The sequence below is a fragment of the Balaenoptera acutorostrata genome, chromosome 11 (assembly GCF_949987535.1).
Source record: "Balaenoptera acutorostrata chromosome 11, mBalAcu1.1, whole genome shotgun sequence".
Lineage (NCBI taxonomy): Eukaryota > Metazoa > Chordata > Mammalia > Artiodactyla > Balaenopteridae > Balaenoptera > Balaenoptera acutorostrata.
In genome coordinates, this window is record NC_080074.1 from 25,560,358 (window position 1) to 25,587,066 (window position 26,709).

Consider the following 26,709-nt stretch of genomic DNA (forward strand, 5'->3'; position numbering starts at 1 on the left):
GTGACAGCATCTCTCTCTCTGCCTGGGGTTTAATCAGTTCCAACCCTGTCTCAGAATGTCACTTGGAGAATTTGGAGATGTTTGTTCTAAAATGTTTTTAAAAAGAAAAAAAAAAAAAAAAACAACCCAGCCATGCTCTACTACCCAACCCCCTCTGGTCTAAATGATCAGTATCTGGAGCTTGAACATTAGCGAAAATAACTTCCCCACAACACTCATGAATTCTAGATTCCAGAAGCTTTCAAAACGCAAGACCAAACAAGAAGATGAAGGAGCTGCCTCCACATACAGTCTTCAAATAATACCAAATGGTTTGGTCCCTTCCTATGTGTTCTGTATGGGGCTTGCTGAAATTATGAGGCATCCGAGCTTTCTCCTCTCCTGAAAACTATCACAAAAATCCAAGTTCTGTCTTGAGTTCTCACAATGAAATAATGAGTCTTTGGGATGGAGAGCTTCAGCGAACATTGCCTTATGCTCTAATCCTCTGTACAGAAGTGGGGCTTGAATCCTACATGACAAGGCTGACTCCACAGAGAAGGAGCAAACACTGAGATCACATACTGTCCCATTCTCGTAGACTCATGCATTGCTCTTGTAGCTACATCTACGTAGGCACACCCAACTACACACACACACACACACACACACACACACACACACACTCTCATCTGCCAATGCTTATCTCCAACAACCAATGGCTTATATTTTAGCCTCTAAATGCAAACCTTCCAAACTCCAGTAAGGGGATAGTGGGTAACTTACATTTCCAGTTCACTGAGTATTAACCAGAGATGTATTCTTCTTAACTACTAGTGTTAGGAAATTGTTCTCACATCTACAGCCCTTCCCCTTGCCTAACAGAGCTAATAGAGCATTCTGATCATTCTGGGCCCCAGTATCACCATTCTGAATATGATGAGGACTTACAGGTGTAGACAACGTAAGAATCCCTGCAGTTAATTCCTACAGACAGACCCTGTAGTTACCCAGGAGCACATCCTGGAATAAATGCTGGGGCTTATTCTGTTGTGGTGGTGGTGGTTGTCTTAATCTCTCTTCTGACAATTAAGTGCAGGGAGAAAAAAAATCTGCTTAATTACACATTATGGTTAATCAAGGTTTGACTATCAACAAACCACTCCTTGGCAAAACCCAGGTGAAATTAACAGCAGATCTAGCCCTCGACCAAAAACAATTTAGGTATTTAATCATTCATCCTTCCATCATCACACAGGCAGTGTCATTATTTTAAAACTTGATCAGAAATGTCATTTATTAATTATAGAAGGTTATGGACAAAAGCTACACACACAGGTTTTAGTATAAGTGAGGAAGCAATTTCAACAGTGAATATTACAGAACTCAGTCCAAGGGAGCTATGAAAATTTGGTCAACTGAAGTCTTGATAAAGGACTATGATGCTTGCTGTAGAACGATTAATTTTAACATGGAAAGAACTTTACATTGAGATTCTTTCAAGCTGTACTATCCTATAAATTACCTAACTGTTAACCAACCATTCTGAGTATAACACTGATATCAGCAATAGGGCTAAAGTTTGTCCTCTCAGATGTTAACACACCTGATTTCTGTACATTCACTTTTCCTACAAATCTGGACAAAAATTCTGGAAAATGATATATCCTCTACACAGGATCTTCTTGGCTGTCTCTTTGGTTTAACCAAGAGATATGCCTCTTATTAATTCAAATAATTGACTGTCTAGGAAAGAGTTGGATTTAGGCATAGCAATAAAGTGCTTTATCAAGTCCACTGGCAAAATGCGGGGAGAGGAGCTATGGTGACAAAGTTTTCCCCCTTCAGATTGCTTTTAACTCAACGAATGCCAGGTATTGTACAAAGGGCTGGGATAAACACAAGGATGAGAATAGCAGATGAAGCCCAGAGGGAGCTTACAGACTGATGGGCAAGACAGATGTGAAACACATCTTGATACATACACACACAGATACCCCTCAGTTTCCGAATCTAATGAATTCCAGGGTTTGGACAGTGACTTTAGATAGCAAAGGGTAGCCTGCTATCAAATCTACTTGGTTCCTGAGTTCTGGATAAGGAATATTAATGAATAATGAGAAACACCAGCCCTATCTCCAGAAATATATATCTGAAACTGTTTGGTACCTGTGCTTAGATAGTAAGAATCTGCAGAGGGAGAATTCAGGTAACAAGGAAACCTGTAAATAAAGCCTGTGGCAAGGACTCCGAAGGCCAGGGATGGATGACTGGGGAGATCTAGTCTGGAGGACCAGCAAAGGCTTCCCCAGGGAAGAGATGGTTGAGCTGAGACCTGACAGATGACTACACACTGGCTCGAAAGTGGAGTGAGAGAAATCGATGGTAGCGGAGGACCAGGAGGGGATTCCCAGAAGAGAGAACAGCATTTAGAAGGGCCCAGTGGCCAGGGGGCACGTTACACATTTGAGGAATTGAGGAAAGGCCAGTGTAGTTGGCCTAAATCACAGCATGCTGCTTGCATTAAAGATTTTTGGTCTCTATCCCAGCTGAAGCCACTGGGAGATTGTAAGCAGAGGAGAGAAAAGGTCGGATCTGTGTTTGAAGGATTGCTTTAGCCTGAAGGATTGCTTTAGCCTGCGGGACCAGAGGGAGGGGGTGAGGGGAAATGTGGACCCCTCAGATCCAGCGGTGGAAGATGGACAGCATTTTCAAAGACTATCAGGAGGATAGAGTAGGGACCTGACCTGGTGATCAAAATCTTGGGGCCTACTCAGCACCCAACCTGGAGACAAGTCACTGGTGTCCCCAAGAATGAGGCGGTCGTGAGTCTTTAGAAATGAGTGGTGCCTGTCACAAACCACAAAAAGGGGAGGAAAGGAAGGACAGCAGCTAATACTGACCTTCCCTCAGGTGTTCCTTATTCAATAAGGGGCCGACATGGGATTGAAGGGGAAACTTAAGGGGAATCCCTTATTTCAACACAAAACAGTTTTTTAAAATTGCTGTATATGTCTCAAAGTCAGTTTTTTGGGGATGACAGCAAACATTCACTTTACACTTTCACAACTCCTAGAAGAATTCAAGTTCTTTATTCTAAAAAAGAGCATAGAAGAATAGGACTTTGGGATGCAAGGGATCGTCCCTACCTCTCTACTCCAGCCACTCTGCCCTCCAGCCAGGGAAACTGAGGTCCAGGGAGATTAAGTGATATCCTCTAAACACAATTGGTTTTAAGGGAATCTACGTTTTCCCCGCAGCATACATATTACTTTTGGTTGGCGTAAGTGATATTAAGTACTGTAGAAGGGATTTTTCCTCTTATTGGATGATGAGGAAATCCACACATTCTGCCGATTTATTTTTAACCAAGTAGATTAAATAAAAATACTGCAGTATATTATCCAGGTGCTCTGGGGTATAATAACATGGTAGAGTCATGAAATTGCCATAATACAATTAAAAATAGCCAGGGAATGTTTTGGGGTGATGGAAATATTCTCTACTTAGAGGTAGGGGGTGGGGATTACATAGGTGTATACAATAACGTTTAAGATCTGTGCAGTTTCATGTACATAAGTTATACAACAGCAAAAGAAAGTAAAAGACACCAAGAGTCTCAGATTCATTCTATTGTTTGGAGTAAATGACCCCTAACCTCACCAAATAGTGTAAGAGAAGGTATCAGATACATGTGTTTTATACCTACCCCATCACTCCCATATTTATACCTGGAACATTAGGAATTGTTCTTAGATATGGTAGCTTTAAAAAGACTTAGGATACTGTGTGCTTCAGAACTTCTTTTTAAAGCATGTATGTGAGTAAATTCATTTTAGTCCAATTCAGATCAGAATATATTAGTATAACCATCATCTTAATTTCTTTAAAAATATGCAAATAACTCTCACAGCCAATTATAAAATAATCCCATTTAATTCCTAATTTAATAATTACTTTCCAGCAACTGTAAATTAAAACACATAAAGTGGTCAATGAGTAATTCCTAGTGGCAAATCAACCAAATTACAACTTATTGAAATGATCAATTCAAAGTTTACTTTTAAACTGCTGACATATATGTAAGTTTCCAGTAATGGATGAAAGGCCATTTTCATTTCGGTTGTGGGTAGGGATAATGAGGAGTCAAATTTCTACTTAAAAGACTGAAGGCCCTTAGGATTTGTTAACAGCGCACCTCAGACATAGAAAACAAACTTATGGTTACCAAAGTGGAAAGGGGGGTGGGAAGGGACAAATTAGAAGGTTGGGATTAACATATACATGCTACTATATATAAATAGATAACCAACAAGGACCCACTGTATAGCACAGGGAACTATATTCAACATTTTGTAATAACCTATAAGGGAAAAGAATCTGAAAAAGAATATATATAGGTATATATATACATGTAACTGAATCACTGAGCTGTATACCTGAAATTAGCACAATATTGTAAATCAACTATACCTTAATAAAAAATAAAACAAAAACAGTGTGCGCACATGCACACTCTGATAATTCAATTTACTGGGGCTCTACTATAAGTGGCAAAACTGGAGTTTTCATGTTCTCACTGCCATGGTTTCAACCAAAATGCTACATGATCTCAGTTCAAACTGGCCATGGGCAATAGTACTCTTGAACTGAAAATCTACTTAAAACACCAATATCAAAGTTTGGAAACTTTACTGATATAAAATGAAACAGTAATAATTAAGAGTCACCAAGTGTGCAAGAGGCACCTTCCTCCCTCCTTTATAGTTAGAGAAGTTCAAGGTGTATTTTTGGTCTAACCTAGTTTCTCTGTTTTCATCACTGAACATTCTATTTTGATGTGTCGCACCCTGGACTTCCTTTTACTACATCTTGATATTCTACTGCAGATCATGACTCATCCTTAAATCATAGAGAAACTCATCAAAATCCCAAACTGCACAGCACATATGAATTCAGTCTTTCAAGAGGGCAGCATTCTTAGAACATTACTTGGAGCCACAGAGACAAAAACACTGAACAAGTTCATGTAGAAATTATGTCAATCCACTGTTGAGTCAACACATTTATTAGATCAATAAGTACGAGCTCTATGTGTGGTAATTTTGGTCTTAGTACCAGTTATTAAACTGTGTTACATGATACATTAACTGAAAATAAGCTACAAAACAGAAAGTATAGTGTGACTCCAATTAAAAATTTTATGTGTGTGCATGTGAGGCTGTGTGTATGTGTATTTTAAAAGACCAGAAAAATATACACCAAAATGTTAACAGAGGGATTATGGGAGATGTTTATTTTTTTTTTCTTTGTGGTTTTCTTCATCTTCCTAAGATAATTCATACTAATATTTTTTATAACAGAAAAAAACAACTAACCTTTAGAAAATATTGCTATACTAATATAATCTCAAATATGTCATCAATCTACGAAGGCAAAGGGTAATTATGGATAAATAATAAAACATAAAATACTCTTGCCTTAAACATACAGAAAAATTTGCCATGAGTGGAGTCCTTCATACAAATGACCAGGACCACTCATCTATATGTGCAGGTACTGGCCCTTAGGGGCAGAAGCCAGCTGCCTACAGCCAGGTCACAGCCAGAATAAAAGAAATGGGTTCTCTGTCCAAAGTTTAATGAGGAACCCCAGGTCTAGGAAACATGAAGATGGCTGAATCATTCCCTGGGACTGGAAGGGAGTAAAGCCGTTAATTAGTAAGCAATAATTCACCATCAGGGACAAAAGACTTTACTCCAGGAAGTCACATCCTTAGATAATTTTTTTAAAGTGTTTTGGGTTTGTTTTGTCTTAGGTAATGTTTTGCAAACATATTGGTTTTTTGAATCCTATAGATACATAATTGGGTAGCACAGGACGCACAAAATCCGATACCTGACAGTTAAGAAAGGAATATTTTAATTTATACGCACTGCCTGGAAGCCCTTTAAAACTGATTTCAGGAAAAGTTCTAAAGAGTTATTACAAATATAAATTTCATTATATGATCTCAGAGTTACTGTTATTGTACATTACCAGGTTTGAATTAATAAAATTTTTTTAAATAAGAAAAAGAGGAGGGCTTTAATAAATGTTTAGCAAACTTTAAAATTCAAATGGGGCTGCTCTCCCCCATCTGGGCTATTGCCATTCTGGTCTAAAAAGCATTAGTACCAAGTGAGTGAGGTTCAGAGATGGTCTAATTCAGCTCACAAAGGTACACCATCACACTGTCATTATTTACATGTCATTCCACACATATTACTGACCGAAAAGAGAGAAAATTCATGCATACTGTCTTATTCACATGGCAGAAAAGTGCCAGTGATGACGTTTAAATGTCCTATTCCTTGAATGAATGCATATAAAAGTTATCATCATCATTAATGTAAACAAGAGTTTCTCAATCCGGGTACTCCTGACATTTTGGGCTAGAAAATTCTTTGTGGGCATTATTGGATGTTTAGCAGCATCCCTGACCTCTACTCACTAGATGCCAGTAGAACCCCCTCTGATTATAACAACCAAAATGTCTCCAGATACTGCCAAAAGTCCCTTGGGCAGCAAAATAACTCCCAGTTGAGAACTATTGATATAAACGAACATTATTCATTCCAAATAATAAATTATCAAGATTAATAAATTATCAAGAACTATTATGAAGAACTATTATCAAGAACTATTATGAAGAACTATAATTATCCCCTTTTTATTTTGAAGGAAATGTAGTCTTGAAAGAATACTTAACAACCTTCATCCTTAAGGAATGGTCATGCAAAGTGATGTTGGCTTTGGAAAGCTTTTTTCCTTATCTACTTAATATAAGTTCTGTTAGCCTACTCACAGCTTTCAATGCAACAATTTACTGAGCATCTACTCTGTGCCAGGTGCGGTGTTAGGGACATCCTGTACTCATGTCCACTGACTCACACCCTGCTCGGGCTGTTAGGGTTGTTTTTAGGACGTGCTTTGCCACCAGAAAAGAAACACGGACACCTTAAAAAACCCTCAAGAGAGCAGCGTGTCCTTGTCAATAAAGGAGCCCCACAGTTCCAATCAGGTTCCTTAAAATTCTTTACCCTTTTTAGTAACTCTACACATTTCCAACATTGAAAGGTTTTTTTTAAAAAAAAGGCCAGAAGGCCTTTGCTATATTTGGCATAGAATGACCATCAAGGGTTTTTGCAGGCAGGATCATTACTGGAAACTCCAAAAACACTTAGGGACAGTCTTCTTAACTGTCTGACCCACGTGCCCTCCTAACACAATTTGTAATTTTATAATCCCCATAAATTGAAACTCATAATTGACCTTTCCCAAATAAGTGTGTGTCACAGAGAGACAGAAGAAAAGGGAGAGAGATTGGAGGGTATTTTGTTTGGCAGTAAGGCTCAGAAATCAATTTGAGCTCATTAATAGATGCCCGGAACATGCTTGGTTTCTCGTCACCTCCGCCCTCCCCCGCCCGGAGTGAAGCACAGACGCGAGAGGATGGGTGGGTTTGAGGTGCTTGGGCAATAGAAAACACCCACACACACACACACCTGGGAGAGAAAAACCTGTAAGTTCGAAATCCAAAATGGCCAAAATGACTTCAAAGTTTTCAAGATGCTGCCCTGAAAAGGTTCGTTGGGCGGCTGCCCCTCTAAGTAAATAAAGCCGTAACTTGTCTCCCTCTCCAGCGCAGGGCTCCCCCGGCTGACAGTGGCTGCACAAAACCCCTCCTGTGCCGAGCAGCGGAAACTCCTAATGAGATTAGTTGGTGTGTGTGCAGACATTACTTAGCAATGACTACAGGGGCTCTCTCTTCCTGCAGCAGCCAGTGGAAAATTCAGGGAACTTTTTCCCCCTGCAGCAGCAGAATCCCTTTAACCCTCTCCCCAGCCAACTCCAAAAACAACTCTGCCTCCCCCAGCGTCCCCCCGCCTCCCGGCTGGGGTGCTGGGGGGAGTTAAAGACCCGCCAGGGACTTCCAAAAGCGGGAGGGTGGGAGCGGGCAGGCGGGGAAGGGGCGGGTGACCCCTCGAACACTACAAAGGAAACTGTAAAAGGCACAAATACATAAACCTGAGAAGGAGCAAACCACAGTTTCTTTGTGAGCTCCTCTAGTGAGTCATTTTCAAGATGCTGTCTGCTGCCAGTTTCAAAGCGGAAGCGCATGGCAATTAGTCTTGCCGTTTCCAGACAAGCCAGAAACTCTCCCGACACTCATTTTTTTTTTCCTTCTAAAAAGCCCCTTTTGCAGTTTCTGAAATAACATTTCTTTCTCCCACCTCCATCCGCCGCCTAACTGCAGCTTGTCCTCAGGACGATTCGGTTCAGATAACGTAACAAAACCGAGACCTCTAATTTTTTTTTTTTTTTTTTTTTTTAGCCCTCCAAAATTGTAATTCCTCCCCCAACAAGTTACGGAAGCATTACAGGCCAACATTCAGATGCAAGCTGAAGAGCCCCATCCCAAAGTGCTGGGGGCTCCAAGACCATCTCCTAACCGGTCCTACTCCAAAACCATGCCCAGTAATGACTCCACCGGCTTTTAAAGGTCCGGCTGGGCGTGCGCCTGGGGCGGGGACCCGGGCGGGGGTCACCTGCCGAGCGAGAGGGGACGCGGCCCCCAGCCCCGCGGCTTGGCTCCCCACGCCCTCCGCTTCCCTCTCCACCCCTGTCCTCTCCCTGAATCCGAGCGTCGGTGCCCACTGCCACCCCGAGGAGAGCCCCAGCCCCGGCTAGGTCAGCGGTGGTCCAGCCTCCAGGCACGCAGCCCGCTCCAGTCACCGTTCCTCCCAGGGGGACCCCAAGTCTCACCGCCCCCCGCTCCCCCGCGCGCCCCCTCCTCCGGGCTCGCAGCGCAGCCCAGGGCGGGGTGTGCCATCGCCGGGTGGCCGTAGCCCCCGGGCCGGCGCGCGGACCCGGCGCAGGAGCATCCCAGCTGCGCCCACTCCCCGCGGCCGCCCCCAGCCCCGGGCCTGCAGCCTCCGACGCGGTGCCCACCCGCCCCACCCCCACCAAGCCAGAGAGAAGAAAGAAAGAAAAAACCAAGCCCCACGAAACTTTGCAACTGTCCGAGCAACAGGCACGGACCCTACTACATACCCAGATGCGGGGGAGTTTTCAAGATCCTTCTTCGGGGGAATTTCTAGGAGGAACCGGGCGAAAGTCCCCGACTTTCCATGCTGACAGGCGTCTGCAGACGGTCTGTTGCTCTTGTAATGAGATCCTGATTTTTCCCCCTTTTTTTTTTCTTTCTCTCGCTCCTCTTTTTTTTTTTTTTTTCCTCTGGTGTGTGTGAGAGCAGGAAGTTGGAGCAGTCAGGCCGAGCCGGCTCACTTCCTTTACTGCATTATTCCCCAGGCGGTGTGCAGTCTGTGTAAACAGGCTTTTCCGCCCCGCGCCGCGCGCCCCGGCCGCGGCTGTGCGCCGGGGCTGGCCGCCGAGGCCCGCGCATACTCCGCCGCCTGGGGCCCCGCACCGCGCCCCCGCCCGCCGCGCTCCCCGCTTCCTGCTCGGCCACCCCCGGGGAGGAGCCTCCGGACCCCGGGCGACTCCGCTTGGCCGCAGCCCCTCCCCACGGGGGGGCGGGCAGCTCGGCCAGAAACGCAGAGAAGCCGCCCCCGGCGCGCCGAGGGGCTGAGCTTGGGTTGTGGCGAGACGGGGGATCCCTCTTCTCCCCCCAGGGGTCCCTGTGCTGGGGACCGCGCTGGGCCCAGCAGTGGGGTCTTGCCCTGCCCGGTCGGTCGGTCTGGGCGGGGAGGCCCGAAGTGGGGAGGCCGCTGGACTCGCTGTTTTCTGTCAGATGGGATGGAAGAGTTGTAGGGCCAGGGGGCATCGGGAGTGGGGTCCGGGTGCTCTGGGCTAAGGGCTGCTTTGCTCGTGGGTGGGGGCGTGATTGCTTAGGATGAGAAGATGTTGCATGTGCAGAAAAGGAGGCACGGGTTTTGTCAGGGGATGGACACAGTTCCTGTCTGGGATTTAAAAAAAAAAAAAAAAAAAGCCAGCGCTCAGAGTAGGGGGCCCACTTTGGGGAAAAGGATGAGAAGCCGTAAACTGGAAGCCAGGATTCTCCAGGAAGAGCCCTTTCTGGCCGTTCTCTATGGCCCGTCACAGGCCCAACCTTTCCTGCCTGCTAAGGGACTCCGGAGCGAAATGAGCAGCGGCCACGGAGCCGAGTGACTGAGGCTTCCGAGGGAGGCTCCGTGGTCTCAAAACCGGACTCCACACCACACTATCCCTCAAGGACCGCCCACCCCGAAGGGCTCAGGCCAGGCTCGGACAGGAGAGCTTGTCCACTGCCCTGAGGCTTAGAGGAGGGAGGAGGGTGCCGGTGGAAGAGTCCCTCATCCCAGCCCTGTGCGCCAGCCCCAACTGCTCCCCTTTTGGACCCCTCCATTCCCATGCCTCCACCCCTTAGCAGCGCAGACCAGCGGCTCCCAAACTTGAGCGTGCACCAGCATCACGTGGGGGGCTTGTTAAAACACAGGTTTTAACCTCACCGCCAGCGTTCCTGATTCAATACGTCTGGGGTGGTTCTCAGCCCTGGCTAAAGTTAGAATCACCTGGGGAGTGTTTTGAAATCAATTGATCTCTATACACAACCCAAACCAATTAAGTCAGCTTCCCTGGGAGCCAGGGGCGTGAGTGCTTTCCAAAGGATGGCATTCTGAGAGCTCCTCCACTTGCTTATTTGTTTCTTATTTCTGCAACCTTTCTGATTATTTGTTTACGAACCTCTCACTATTACTAACTGTGGGCTTCTAAGGGCAGGGTTGTATTTTACTCTAGTTAGTACCAGGTCAGGGCACCTGACTCATAGGACAGTCAGCTGGCAGCATTTGCTTTGGGGCTGGCATGGATAGTTCACTGAGAAGTGGGACAAGGCCCACCAGACCTCTAAGAAGGGTGGGAAAACATGAGGTGTGGGGGGCTGGGGGAAAGGTAGGGGAGTAGAGAAGAAGGAGAAGATATGGGGAAGAGGGCTGTTTATCAACCCTTGATTTTCCACAGCTAATTTTACACTTTAGGGATTATTGTTTTAATCCCTAGTGGGCTTCTGCTGTCACTCAGCAGAGCTCACTGTGTCCCTGTATGATCCAGCTGTGGACTGGGAGAATGTAAACTTATTTTATTTTCCTTCTCAGGGAGAAAATATCTCACACATACATTTCAGAACACTGTGTTGCTTTATCTAAAAAGTGTATACCAAAGCCAAGCATATCTTAAACCAGTGACTTTCATGATTTTTATTGTACATCTTCACAACAAATCTTTGTTGAATCCTAATATGTAAGAGAGAAAAGGTGTACATGTTTTCATCAGGCTTTAATTGTTTTGAAGAAATGCCTCTTTGTCTAAGGCACCCCTGAAACACTCATGGGCAGCCTTGGCGTTTCCCAGACCAAAGGAAGACCTCCTTAAGTCTTCCTGGTGTTTTAGGTTGTCCATACCACTACGCCAAGCTCTTTGTTAGAATGAATAACTCAGAGCTGACACTGCTCTTCCCCAAGGCATGGGGAATAAATTTTACTTGTAGGTGTCTGCAGCTTCTGTACCTTGCATAAGATAGCTTCTGCTGTCTTTGCTCAGGCTGCTATAATAAATGCCTTAGATTGGGTGGCTTAAACAACAGACATTTATTTCTCACAGTTCTGGAGGCTGGGAAGTCTAAGATAAAGGTGCCAGCAGATTTGGTTCTTGGTGAGGTCCCTCTTCCTGGCTTGTAAAGGGCCGCCTCTTGCTATGTCCCCACATGGCCTTTCCTCCATACACACATGTGGAAGGAGAAAGAGAGAGAGGAAGCAAACTCTTTGGTGTCTCTTTTCATAAAGGGCACTAATCCCATCATGGGAGCTCCACCCTCAGGACCTCAACTAAACCTAATTATCTCCCAAAGGCCCAGCTTCTTAATACCATCACATTGGGGGTTAGGGTTTTAACATGAATTTAGTGGAGACATTAACATTCAGTTCATAACGTCTGCTATTTGTTTTTTGTGCTTTCCTTCTCACTATCAAAAAGTAGCCAAGAGATGTGGCATTTAGTATTGCATGATCCACACTATTTTTATGCTTCTGTTATAAAACAGATAGGAGTTAGGATTATATGGGTTATGAGTGAAATTTCTTCAGGAATCCTTTATAGCGGGTGACAGGGTCATTCATTTCTGCCAGCCAAGAGAGAATGAGGCTCTCTCAGCTTTGATAAGAACAGCAGACATCTTACCAGAGATTGGAGTTAGTCAGTGTGATGTGTTGGAGGGTGCTTGGGCAGGATGGAGGAGGATCAGCTCAGATAAACCCTACAGATGAAGAGTGGAGGTGGGGGCTGAGTCTCCTGAAGAAAATCAAAACACTGGTTCCAAAAGAAGGGGTGTATTAGTCAGCTTTTGCTAGTATAATACTGTGTAACAAACAACCCCAACACTCACTGACTTGCTTAAACAATAGATGGGTCTTGGTTGGCTGGGTTCATGTTTGCTTCACATGTTTTTCTCATTCTTGGACCCACACTGAAGGAACGGGCCCAATATTGGACATGTGGCTTTCTGGAAGGGCAGGAGCTCAAGAGAAGTGAGTGGAGACACATGGAGGCCTCTTAAAACCTCTACTTAGGACTAGCACACCCTCATGTCAACTCACAACCCAGTGAAGAAAGCAAGTCATATGGCCAAGTCTAAAGTCAATGGGACAGGGAGAAGGAAAAGGAGGGAAAAAGGGAGAATTCTGAAGAAATAATATAATCTACCATAAGAGAAAATGGATGTTGGGTGTACAAAGACAACAAATCTCTTTGTTCCCTCATAATTTAACATTCCATAATGTATAACAGAATGGGATGCTGTGGATGGTTTAAAAAAATACAGATGGATAAGGAAGTATAATTAGATAGGACAGGAAAAAAATGAGTTTTAGAATATATCAAACTAAAATATTCTAGAACATAGCAGAACAAATAATATATGAAATGTATGAATTGATGGTATTAAACTTATGAATTGATGAATTTTGGTAGAAACTCAAAAGCGGTTTGCCTCAGTACTTTGGAGACTGCCTCAGCGTTGAGGGGGATGCGGGTAGGAGTTGGGAATAGACAGCCAAAGCCTGATGGGAGGGCAGCCCACTGAGGTGGCAAGTATACATTTGGAATCAGGAATTTTGTGATCCAGTCCCATACTGACTTGTTCTAGCTCTGTGACCTTGACTAAGTCACTCACCCTCTCTGAGCCTGCATGAACATCAGTTTTTACTGATTTTTACAGTGAATGCCAATTTTACATTAAAACAACATGTGTTATGGACTAGGATTCAAAAAATTTCATGAACCTCATTTGAAAGAGTATTTAAAATAATTTTATAGACTTGCAGGAAGACCCCACTGGGAGTCTGCATTCTCCCTTTTGCATTGTTAGAGATCTTTCAGTGGGGACATTTGAGAAGCATTGATTTGGACCATCTTTTTTGCCCTCAGACTGGCCATTGATAGGCCAGAGGTTGGCAAACTACAGGCCCACTGCCCATTTCTATGACTTTCAAGGTAAGAATTAACTTTTTTCTTTTTAAAAAAATGTTTAATTGTGGTAAAAATCATAACATAAAATTTACCATCTTAATTGTTTTTAAGTGTTCAGTACAGTAGGGTGTTAAGTATATTCACATTGTGGTGCTACTGATCTGTAGAATCTTTTCAAAAGTTTCAAAACTGAAACTCTCTACCCATTAAACACAATGCTCCATTCTTTCTTACCCCAGCCCCTGGCAACCACCATTCTACTTTCTGTTTCTATGAATTTGACTACTTTAGGTACCTCATATAAGTGGGATTATATACAGTATTTATCTTTTTTGTGACTGGTTTATTTCACTTAGCATAATGTCAAAAGTTCATCCATGGTGCATCATGTGACAGGAGTTCCTTCCTTTTCAAGGCTGAATAATATTCCATTGTGTAAATACACCACATTTTTTTTTTTAACCATTCATCGGTTGATGGACATTTGGGTTGTTTCTATCTCCTGGCTCTAGTAAACAATAAGAATTTACATGTTTAAGCAGTTGAAAACAAATCAAAGGAAGAATAATATTTCATAACATGTAAAAATTATATGAAATTCAAATTTCAGTGTCCATAAATAAAGCTTTGCTGGAACAGAGCCACACTCACTCACTTACGCGTTACCCAACACGGCTTTTGTGCTACAGTGGCAGAGTTGAATAGTTGTGACAAAGACTGTTATGGTCTATAAAGCTGAAAATATTTACTTTCTGATTCTTTACAGAAAAAGTTTGTCAACCCCTGGCATAGGCCATTTGAGACAAATGAGATTTTGCCCTGTTTTTTGGTTTGGTTTTAACTGCATTTTCTTTCTGATTCCAAAGAAGGCCTTTCCTTGCCATATGGGGTAAAAATCTTAGTGTCTTTAACAAACTTCACATCCAGGAACTTCATCTTCAGAGGAAACCAAGTTGTTGTGCTTCATTTAATTCCTCTTATTCGATCTTCTTCTGAGGTGGAGAATAGCTGGCTTGGACTCTCCTAGCCCCGGAGACAGCCTTTCAGACTTTTCTCTGGTCTCTGAATAAACCTGAGTTCCCAGCCCTGGTTACATCTCAGAACCATACGTACCAGGGCCTCACCCCTGAGATTCTGAGGTTGAGTCCAAGAATCTCTGTATCTCCAATGCTCCACCCAGATGACCTCTCTCCTTATGAAACCCTTGTAAATGTCTTACTCACCCTTTAGACTAAGCTCAAACCCCACCTCATCCAAGAAGTCTTCCAAGATCCACCAGATGAAGTCCATGGCCCCTTTCTCCTGCATCCCCACCACACAGGGTTTGAACCTTACCACTTAGCGTTATCCCAAATGCCTGCAAAAAAAGTGCTAACAAATTTTTTTTAATCAATCAATTCATCAGTAATATTGGGTTGGCCAAAAAGTTCGTTTGGTTTTTTCTTTAAGATGGCTCTAGTAGCACTCAGTTGCCTTTAACTTAATCGGAAAAATTTTGTTAGATTGTATTGTGACAGCTGTCATATCAGTGTGCATTTTTAAAAAAACTTATCAAAATTGGTGAATTTTTGTGTAGCCATTTTAAGATGGCAGAAAATAAAGCAACATTTTCGGCATATTATGCTTTATTATTTCAAGAAAGGCAAAAACACAACTGAAACGCAAAGAAAGATACGCGCAGCATATGGAGAAGGTGTTATGACTGATCGAACGCGTCAAAAGTGGTCTGTGAAGTTTCATGCTGGAGATTTCTCACTGGACGATGCTCCACAGTCGGGTAGACCAGTTGAAGTTGATAGCGATTAAATCAAGACATTAATTGAGAACAGTCAACGTTATACCACTTGGGAGATAGCCAACATACTCAAAATGTCCAAATCAAGTGTTGAAAATCATTTGCACCAGCTTGGTTACGTGAATCGCTTTGATGTTTGGGTTCCACATAAGTTAAGAAAAGAAAAACTTCTTGAACATATTTCCCCATGCAATTCTCTGCTTAAAAGTAATGAAAACGTTCCATTTTTAAAACAAATTGTGACAGGCAATGAAAAGTGGATACTGTACAATAATGTGGAATGGAAGAGATCACGGGGCAAGCGAAATGAACTGCCACCAACCACACCAAACACCGGTCTTCATCCAAAGAAGGTGATGTTGTGTATGTGGTGGGATTGGAAGGGAGTCCTCTATTATGAGCTCCTTCCGGAAAACCAAACGATTAATTCCAACAAGTACTGCTCCTAATTAGACCAACTGAAAGAAGCACTCGACGAAAAGCGTCCAGAATTAGTCAATAGAAAACGCATAATCTTCCATCAGGGTAACGCAAGGCCGCATGTTTCTTTGATGACCAGGCAAAAACTGTTACAGCTTGGCTGGGAAGTTCTGATTCATCAGCCATATTCACTAGACATTGCACCTTCGTATTTCCATTTATTTTGGTCCTTACAAAATTCTCTTAATGGAAAAAATTTCAATTCCCTGGAAGACTATAAAAGGCACCTGGAACATTTCTTTGCTCAAAAAGATAAAAAGTTTTGGGAAGATGGAATTATGAAGTTCCTGACAAATGGCAGAAGGTAGTGGAACAAAAGGGTGAATATGTTGTTCAATAAAGTTCTTGGTGAAAATGAAAAATGTGTCTTTTATTTTTACTTAAAAACCAAAGGAACTTTTTGGCCAACCTAAAGGAGTGATAACGCCATGAAGTTTTGTAAATGATATTGTACAGTACTGAGGCATGTGAACAATCACTAGGAGGGAGAATAACTGATGACATTTGGAAGGAATTAACACTGATTCCAAGCTTTAGATTTTTTTAAATTCACAATTGATTGAAACTTATTAATACTTTGTATTCTCACACTTTGTATCCCCAAATCCACATTGTAGCATTACAAAGGAAAGGAGATTAAAACACAGTGATAGGGTGTCACAACTCCAAAAACTGTGAGTCACTGCTGTTATTTCCAGGATGACTACAACTGAGAAACTGTCCTGACCAGCTACTGGTCAAAATCATTTCCTACATAATAGAAATCTGACTTGTCCAGAAAGGTACAAATGGTCTTGGGCCTTTTTTCTTTCAGTGATGCCCAGAGTTCCTGTGTAAACAGCTGCTTTGGATTTTAAATGTGTAGATCAAGAAAACAGGGCACTTCATCTCTTGTTTTGATCCTAGAAGGTGTTGGGCAAGACTTTGAAGGAAACTGCAGTCTTTCTTTTCCCACAGCATCAGAGTCACAGAAACCCAGGCAATGCCCCATGGGCAGGAGGTCGTGCTGTGCTTTAATGGCAAAGATGGGCAAGGGGTGGTTCGGGGGATTTCAAGACCAACTCCTTAATGGTGGAAAAATCTAATGAATTGGAGGAGGCTGATTATCACCTTTGAAAAATCCTGAAACTCAAATGAGAATAGGTGCTTTGAGAGCAGCAAAGGAAGGCCTGGGGCCATGACCAGGCTTGCCAGAGATGATGGTAGCACAGGGGTCTTCAGAGGGAGTAGAAGCTCCCAGGCACAAGCATAATAATTCAATTCCTTCTCAAGGGTCTATTTGCATAGGGGGACAGGCTTTGTTTGGGGAGGCTGGAGCCAAGGGGGGATTTTGACGCAAAATCAAAACAAATGAAGTTGTTTCCTGCGAAATTTAGGGGTATTCTGAACCCAGGCACACCTTCTGCCTGAGGTCCAGCACCGAGATGAGAGGGCATGCAACCTGACCTGACATTCCTTGTAGTCATGAGGAAGCCCCTGAACAAGGAAGCCAGAGAACAAAGAACAAGAGGGAATAAGCCTTCATGTTTCTGTCTGGAAGGATCTCCAGTAGGAAAGGGAGAGGGAAGTTCTCTGACTGGCAAGTTTAGGAATAGAAACTGCAACACTTGGCTCAGCTCCCACCTGCCCCCTCTTTTGGAACCCGCTTGTCCCAAGAACACACGGTCTCTGTTCTCCATGCTGAGGGTGCCTGCAGGTTTCCAGCTTGGCCCGGGTAGGTAAATTTAATCCGGGGGCGAAATGACAGCCAGCCCACTGTGCCTGTAGATGGGAGGATCATCCTCCGATCTAGCTGTTATCAGTAATAAGACGATTATTTTGATCTCCACCAGCCTGGCACCTGCTTTCTCTCTCAGTTGTTTCTGAAATTGGACAGGAAAGAGAGGAGTAATTTAGTGGGCTGGGGGTTTACCCAGCCAGCTCGTGTAAGACACCGCAATTGGAATTCTGAGAAATAACCAGAGAAGACTGGGTTTCAGTGGAGTGGAGGTGCAGTACTGAGTACCCCCATCAGCCTGTAGAGGTTCAACAATGTCATTAGTGGGGTGTCCATGGTCATAGTGCCTCATGTGTACCCACAGGCTGATGAGACTACAGATGCAACCCAGGATGGAGGAGAAGAGAAACGCCATCTACAGGCTGCTGTCAGGAACCAGGCACCGTGGTTTGGAGGTAAAGGAAGCTGGGGCAATGGTGTGTTATTGAACTAGCTTTAAATTAACTAGGATTTCTGTAGACTCCTGTGAGGGCTCTGAGGACAAAAGCAGATGCTGGGGTGAAATGAATGGGAGAAGCGTCTTCTTCCCAGAAAGTGTCAGTGGATACTCTTAAGAGGGGGTGAGACTTGGTAATATTACATTCATTCCCCCCTTCATCTCCACAGCAATACACATTTCTTGAATAAATATCATAGATACTCAAGGAGAAAAAATAATTACTAGAAAATTATGTGTATAATGCCTCACAGTGTAAAAAGTGTCATTAAATAGATGAACTCAATTGGCCTCTAATAGTATGAATCCTGTTTTACATTTGATACTACTGAGTAGTAGAAATGTTAATTTGTGTGTTCAAGATCACACAGTAAATGATGGGGTTGGGACTAAAGCCCAGGTTTTCTGACCACAACCCAAATCCTTTCTGGTATTCTTTGCTGAGTTATAATAGAGGACCACACAAAGTAAAGAGAAGAAACCCAGGATGGAGAGGCAGGGAAACTGCTGGGAGTGCAAGTGCTACCGCTGATTTGTCCTACGGCCTTTCTTAGACTCGGCGTCTTCCCTCGTCCAACTGTAAACTGAGGGCATTGGACCAGAGCATGTCTGAGACCCTGACATGCTATGAAGGTCCTGGATGTTTCTCAGCATTAACTCACCTTCCACGGTACTTATTCACAGCAGTTCTGCCTAAGAAGCCCCCGGTCACAGAATCTGCTCAGCGGAAGGCTGGGGTGTTTTAATTTGCCCCCTAGAGCAGCGGATTGAAAACTTTAACTCCTACCCACAGGAGGAAATGCAGTTTACATCTAAGCCCTATACACACATGTAAAGAATTGAAACAGCCTTCACAAAACAATAGTTTGTTGTTTTTTTTTTAATGTTTACTATGTGTGATGTATTTTGATATTTTCTATCCTGTTTTATTTGCTTAGAAAATGTTGGTTGCAGCCCACCAATTTGACTTCATGATCCATGAATGGTTTGAGAGGCACAGATTGCTGAAAACTGATGGGTAGTGGTGGGGCAGACCGTATGACAGCGGGATCACAGAAGCCAGATGAGGTCGAGTAGGAGAAGTGGCTTCATATAAAAGGGAGAGTATTTGTCTGTGTATGTATGAGTCAGTGTCCTTCTAAACATCCCCCTACACTTTCGCAGTGTCTGCCATCCCACCAAGCACATTCCCACCTCTGTCACGAAGCTATCTTCCCCAAATGCAATATTTACAAGATACTTTTGAATGTCTTAGCTTTGTTTATCACTGTCTTGATTTATCAGCCCATCAGCCAACGTATTTCTTGAGGAACCTTCACTGTGTCTGTAGCCGGCTGCTGTACAGTTGGCCCTCAGTACCTGTGGGTTCTGCATCTGCAGATTCAACCAAACACAAATTGAAAATATTTGGGGGAAAAAATTCCAGAAAGTTCAAAAAAGCAAAACTTGAATTTGCTGTGCACCCAGCAACTATTTACATAGTATTTACCACTACTTACATAGCATTTACATTGTAGTAGTATTATAAGTAATCTAGAGATGATTTAAAATATATGGGAGATACAATGGAATATCATCAGTCAGCCATAAAAAAGAATGAAATAATGCCATTTGCAGTGACATGTATGGATCTAGAGATTATCATACTAAGTGAAGTAAGTCAGACAGAAAGACAAATATCATATGATACCACTTATATGTGGAATCTAAAAAATAATACAAATGAACTTACAAAACAGAAACAGACTCTCAGACATAGAAAACAAACTTATGGTTACCAAAGGGGAAAGGGAGTGAGGGATAAATTAGGAGTTTAGGATTAACAGATAGACACTACTATATATAAAATAGATAAACAACAAGGGCCTACTGTATAGCACAGGGAACTATATTCAATATCTTGTAATAATCTATAATGGAAAAGAATCTGAAAAAGAATATATATATATATATATATATATATATATATATATATATATCTGAATCATTTTACTGTACACCTGAAACTAATACCACATTGTAAATCAACTATACTTCAATTAATAAATAAGTAAATCAATCAATCGATCAATAAGTCAATTTCAGAAACTGATTTAAAAAAAACATATGGGGGGCTTCCCTGGTGGCGCAGTGGTTGAGAATCTGCCTGCCAATGCAGGGGACACGGGTTCGAGCCCTGGTCTGGGAAGATCCCACATGCCACGGAGCAACTAAGCCCGTGCGCCACAACTGCTGAGCCTGTGCGTCTGGAGCCTGTGCTCTGCAACAAGAGAGGCCGCGATAGTGAAAGGCCCGCGCACCGCGATGAAGAGTGGCCCCCGCTTGCCGCAACGAGAGAAAGCCCTCGCACAGAAACGAAGACCCAACACAGCCAAAAATAAATAAATAAATAAATAAATAAGTGAAATTCTTAAAAAAAAAAGAAACATATGGGAGGATGTGCATAGGTTATATGTAAGTACTACACAAATACCAATGGACAACTGTGCTTACCATGGTGGGACGTGTGATATGTTAAGTGGGGGGCACAGGACAAGATCCAGATGTCACCACAGGAAGGCTGGCTTGGCTGGTGGTCTGTGGATAGCATCACCTTGGTGATGGTCTTAGCCTGAGCTGACAAGTTCAGAAAGTGGACCTACACCTCTGAGCACGGCCTCACCACACGAGGCCTCATAGTTAGCTCTGATATTGTCGCCAAATGATCTTATTCTTGCAGGTACAGAGCCAGCCTGATAAAGTTGAAAGTACATCCCATCCAACACCCACTGCTTAAAGTGCACTAAGAACTAATATTTTTGTAGGTCCTTAATTATATTGTCACTAGCACAATAATATCACATTGTTTTGTATGTTAACAATTAAAATGTTACAATATACCACAAGTTTTATACCCTTCTTTTAGCATTTGTTCAGTTTTTAATATACCCAGAACCTCAACAAACAGCAGTGGTCTATGCCTTTCCCAGCTTTGAGAGGCCCCACCCACAGGGAAGACCAGATTCTTGGTAACACAGTCTTCTTGAAACATCTACAAGTGAATTTGCATATAATGGAGAACATTCCTTTCTCAAAGTGACTGAAATGCTTGCCTCTACTGCCCAGAGGACCCCCGCCACCCCCCCCACCCCCCCCACCCCCCCCCACCCCCCCCCCCCCCCCCCGTACATAACCAGGAAGTCAAATCAACATTTGAGAATTTGTTGCTTGGTGGTCAACAATGAAAGCACATGAGGTGAATTTCTTATCATGGGGGGTCATCTCTGGAAATCACAAAGCGCCCACTCCTCATATTCATTTCCCCACGCTACATTCTACTGGACAGTCAAGCCAAAGATGGCCTTTCTCCTTGTGCTCCATTCCCATCTACACCCTATTCTGTCCACACATCCTTTCTTTGGACATTAAAGTCCAGCAAAGTAACTGTTCCAGGGGACCTGAAGACGTCCGGTGTTTTTCCCATCACATGTGGATTTAACCTTTTTGGTTTAATTTTCTGAGAGAAAACTCACTTCCAAGCCCCAGGGTGAACCTCTCTGCAGGCTCCACACACTCCCAATATGCATGGTACAAAGTAGACACTGTGCCTGACCTTGAGGATTTACCAAACTAAAATGGTAGGTTAAGCCAAGAAACCTGCCCTAAACAGATAAATTGGAAGCAGCATGGTTTGGTGGAGAGAACCATGATTTAACAGCATAGACTCTCATTCCAACCCTGTCGTGTGATTTTGGGAGAGACACTTACACTCCTGTATTGAAAATGGTAGGCCTGAGGTGGGAGGTGGTTCAGAAAACCTCTCATGACCGAAACCCACTCATTCACTGATTCATTCATTCATTCATCATATAGGAATTAGCACCTCCTGTGTATCAGAGAATGAGTCACAACCAAATGGCAAGATAAGTAATACATGATTCCTGCCTTCAGGGAACTTTCAATCTATAACTTACAGCTCTAAAATCTCGCTCTTCAAAATACAATGATAATCAGAAAACTTATTAGCACAGGGTGGTCAGCCATGTTAATAAGGCCGCGTGCTACTGAGAAGGTCTTCCACAGTGCAGTCAGATGGTCCTAGGTTCAAGTTCAGTTCCATGACCTTGGGCAAGTTCCCTTATCCCTTCCAGTCTCCATTTCCTTGTCCCTAGAATGGGCATAATAAGATCTGCTTTGAAGTGTTGGGAGGATTAGAGATAAAATATACAAAGTATCCCACATATAGTTAGCATTTAATAAACCATCCTCCCACTTTCACTCTTTTTTTTTTTTTAAGATTTTTTTTTTCTCATTTTTTTTTTTTAAATTTTATAGCTACTTTATTTATTTATTTATTTATTTATTTTTTGGCTGTGTTGGATCTTCGGTTCGTGCAAGGGCTTTCTCTAGTTGCGGCAAGCGGGGGCCACTCTTCATCGCGGTGCGGGGACCGCTCTTCATCGCGGTGCGCGGGCCTTTCACTATCGCGGCCCCTCCCATTGCGGGGCACAGGCTCCAGACGCGCAGGCTCAGTAGTTGTGGCTCACGGGCCCAGTCGCTCCGTGGCATGTGGGATCTTCCCAGACCAGGGCACGAACCCGTGTCCCCTGCATTAGCAGGCAGATTCCTAACCACTGCGCCACCAGGGAAGCCCCCCACTTTCACTCTTAACCCTCAACATCCATTCTCCAAGAAGCTAGATTGTTCTCTTAAAAATGTAAATCATGTCATATCACCTAGTACCCTTCCATGTGCCCCCTCAAATACATAGATTCCCGACTCTGTATTGTGGCCTACGGGCCCTGCATCTGCATGATCTGGCCTCTGCCTTCTCCCTGCTCTGTCTCCTCCCTATCCCCTCACTGCTCCCTCCAAGAGACCACATACCTCCTCTCTGTTTTCTCAAATAAGATAAGTTTGTCCCCACCTCGGCGCCTTTGCTCTCTGCATTTTCTGAAGAGTTATTAGTTTCTCAGCAATCAGGTATCAGCTCAAATGCCACATTGTCAAAGAGGCGTTTCCTGGCCATACATCTCCCAGTTCAGTCCCTCTATCGAATTTTCTTGTTTACTTTTATACCACCAGCCTCTAATTTTCTTTTTTATTTCCTTGTGTATTGTCTGCCCTACCTCCCTCAAGAATGTAAATTCCCCAGAGGTAGATTCCTTGTGTCTCTTATTCACTACATCCCCAAAACTGAGGCAGTGCCTGGCATATAACAGGTGCTTGAAAAACATGCTTTGAATTTATGTTGTAAAAATTACCATTATCATCTCGTGGTTGGAATTTATCTTCCACGGATAATGTCTGAATCTTGAGCCAAAAGAGGGAACTAGTTTCATGTCTGAAACACAAAGCTGGGAAGAATGTGTGGAAAACTCAGGAATCAGGAGGTAGGAGGGTATGAGCTCTGAGAGGCCTTTTAATGCAATATAAAGAGTTCTGGATTTGGAGTAAGAAGTCTGAATTCTAGGCCTAATTTTACCAGGAGCTACCTCTATTCCTTAACTTCTCAGGCCTTCATTTCTTCATATGTGTAAGAAAGAAAAGGTTGAACTAACTAGGCCTTTCCATGCCTTTAGGACAGGGCCACTTTGGGAAGCCCAGAAGCATATGCATGAGATGCTAAAGGAAAGCAGCTGAGAAGGGAGTGATGGGTGAGCCCCTCTCCGTGCAGAACCACTCAGATCCTATGACTGATCCACTCCACGGCCAGACTGTCCCTCACCACACTGCTTCCCAGGCAGGGCCTGGTGGATGGCCGCTGCTCCCAAGGTATTGGCTGAATGAAGGAATGTCCTCTGGAACCGCAGGGAGGAGGAAGTGACAATTCAGTGACTCAGAAGAAAGGACCGCTGAGTCACCAAGCCACTTCCTGTCTTGCTCAGTGTCCTTCCATGGTGGGAAGGTGGCAAAGAGCTTAAGCTCTAGTGGGTCCAGATGCAATGATATTGCACAGGGAAGGCCTTCAGGGTCAGGGGTTGGGGGAGGAGGGGAGGAAATGAAACAGTCACTTAACTTCTGAGTTCTCTGCAGCCAACCCTAACATACAACTAAATGATCATACAGCCTGATTCCTTTTTCAGAGCAATAAAATCAGTCTCTAGAATGGCAGCTATAAAAGGGGCTGTATCAGCTATCTGGTCCTGTGTAACAAACCACCACTTGGTTGGTTAAAGCAACAGCCATTATATTTGCTCACAGTTCTGTTGGTCAGCAGTTTTGGCTGGGCTCAGCGCAGTGGTTCCTCTGCTGGTCTTGTCTGGGGTGGGTCATGTGACTGTTCCTCTGGCAGCTCAGCTGGGGTTGGATGGTCCAAGGTGGCCTCTTTCACATTGCCTGCTGGTTGGTGCCGGCTGCTGGCTGATCCTCTCTGTTCACGTGAGCTTTCCTCCCCAAAGAGGCTGGCCTAGGCTTGCTCACATGGCCACAGCATCATTCCAAGAGAGTGACAGCGGAAGCTGCAAGACCTCTTAATGCTTAGACTCAAACAGAATGTCACTTGTACTGCTTTCTATTAACGCAAGTCAAAGGGCTAGCCCACTTTCAAGGGGAGAGGAAATAGATTCTACCTTTTTTTTTTTTTAATAAATTCATTTATTTTATTTTTTGGCCGTGTTGGGTCTTCGTTGCTGTGCGTGGGCTTTCTCTAGTTGCGGCGAGCGGGGGCTGCTCTTTGTTGCGGTGCGCAGGCTTCTCATTGCGGTGGCCTCTCTTGTTGCGGAGCATGGGCTCCAGGCACGCGGGCTTCAGCAGATGTGGTGCGCGGGCTTCAGTAGTTGTGGTGCACGGGCTTAGTTACTCCGCGGCATGTGGGATCTTCCCGGACCAGGGCTCGAACCCATGTCCCCTGCATTGGCAGGCAGATTCTTAACCACTGCGCCACCAGGAAAGCCCTAGATTCTACCTCTTGATAGGAGAAAAAGCAAAGTCATGTTGTGAAGGACGTGAACAGGCAGGGATGGGAGAAATTGTGGCCATCCTCGCAAACAATCTACTGCAAAGACCCAGAGGCTCATGTAGGCCTCTCGTTATACAAATGAGAAGACTCCAACACACACAGGCTAAGTGACTTGGTCAAGTTCAGAGTCAGTGGCACGTCCAGAATGGGAACCCAGGTCTCCTGCGGCTCAGTTCAATGTTTTCATACTTCAAAGACCTCTTCCACCTATACTGTCTATCTTCTTTATCCAAACCTAGTGACAGAGCCAGTCTTTGGAGCTACCCCACTTCTCAGGCTTCCTCCTCTGGATTAGCTGACCGGTACAATCACAGATTTAGGAACAGAGCACCAAAGGCTGGCTGCAGCTGCCTTTGTTCTGTGCGTCTCCTTAATAGGAAGGGAGACTCCACTCCATCTTCTGGCCTCCTGAGAGCTTGCCAGGCTCCCAGGCCATAGCTAGATTTGACAGCAAAATCTCATTTCACTGGGTTCTGTTACAGCCATTTAATAAGACAGTGCTTTGTAGCTGTGGTAGTTTTTAAAGCAATATGTCTCTAGTATGTCTTGCAAGGGTACTAAACCAATCTGTTAGACACAATGCAATTATCAAGAATTAGTTCATCAGAATAGCTTCTGAAAGTGAAGACTAGAAGGAACAACAATAATCATCTAATATTTATTGAGCTTTAACTACATCCAGGCACTGGGCTCAGCATCTGCACGTACTAGCTCATTTAATTCTCATAACTACCACGTGACACAGGTCTTATTGCTATCCCCATTCCTAAAACTGGTCTCTCAAATGCCACCTTAGTGACCAATTGCCAAATCCAAGGTCTTATTTGCAAGCTTTAACCTTTTCAACTCTGCATAATTTGAAAATACTCATTTATTCATTCATCCCTACATTCATTCTATTAGGTGATAAGACCTGGTCCAGGTGTAGGCGATAGAGCAATAAACAAGTCAGAAACATTTCTCACCCCGACAGACCTTCCTGTCTAGTGGGATGGACAGGCATTGAGTAAGCAGCAGCCCGCAGGATGGGTGTTACAAAGAGAGATCTGGGGAAGGACTCTGAAAGGTGAGTCTCTCTCCCCTTGGTTTCTGGGAGTTGCATCTCTCCAGATTCTAGTTCCTATTCCTCTGACCACCCCTTTGCTGATTCCCAGGGTTTGGAGCTTGTCTCCTCCCCTTCTGGCTTTCTATGCTTTCCCTGGGAGCTCTCCTAAAAGCTCGTGGCTTCAACACCTGCTGAGGATTCCCAAACTAGCTCTCCACTCACATCAGCATTCCAGCTCCCTATGGATGTCGTAATCGACATATCCAGAATCGTGCCTCGGCCATTCCTAACCCCTTGCTGATACTTTTAGTTATGCCTTCACCCACCCCAGCCTTTTCAGCCAGCTGCAATCCCATTCACCTTCAGGGCACAGCCCACAGCCAGCTCCTCCAGACAGTCTACCCCACCCTCTCCAGGTGGAGCCAGTCACTTCTTTCTCTGAACTCAGTATTTCCCCCTGGCTACTCCCATACTTATCACCTTAGAGAATAATTAGCTTTGTCTGTGCCTGTCTCCTCTGCTAGACTGTGTGTTCCCTGAAGGCAGGGTCCAGGACTCGTTCATCTACATGCCCTATGTTTTGCAGAGCAGTAAAAGCCCAAATACTATTTATTGAACCGTTGAACTCAATTTGGATCTAGGAAACTCTTCCAATTTCCCAGTCGAAGGCAGTGCTTTTTAATGTGACCACAACACTTCCGTTAGCGATTCTGTTACGGTTAGCTGAGTGTACCTGGCTCAATCACGAGAT

At 43.9% G+C, this 26,709-nt stretch overlaps 1 protein-coding gene across 1 annotated transcript in view; it reads right to left on the reverse strand.

Moving 5' to 3' along the window:
• The window catches only part of ELK3 (ETS transcription factor ELK3), a 69,924-nt gene extending 60,418 nt beyond the window's left edge, over nucleotides 1-9,506 (reverse strand). The window contains exon 1 of the mRNA XM_057556557.1: nucleotides 9,076-9,506. The gene's annotated coding sequence lies outside the window, so the exon portion shown is untranslated. The remainder of the gene's footprint in view (nucleotides 1-9,075) is intronic.
• Nucleotides 9,507-26,709: the final 17,203 nt, after the last annotated feature.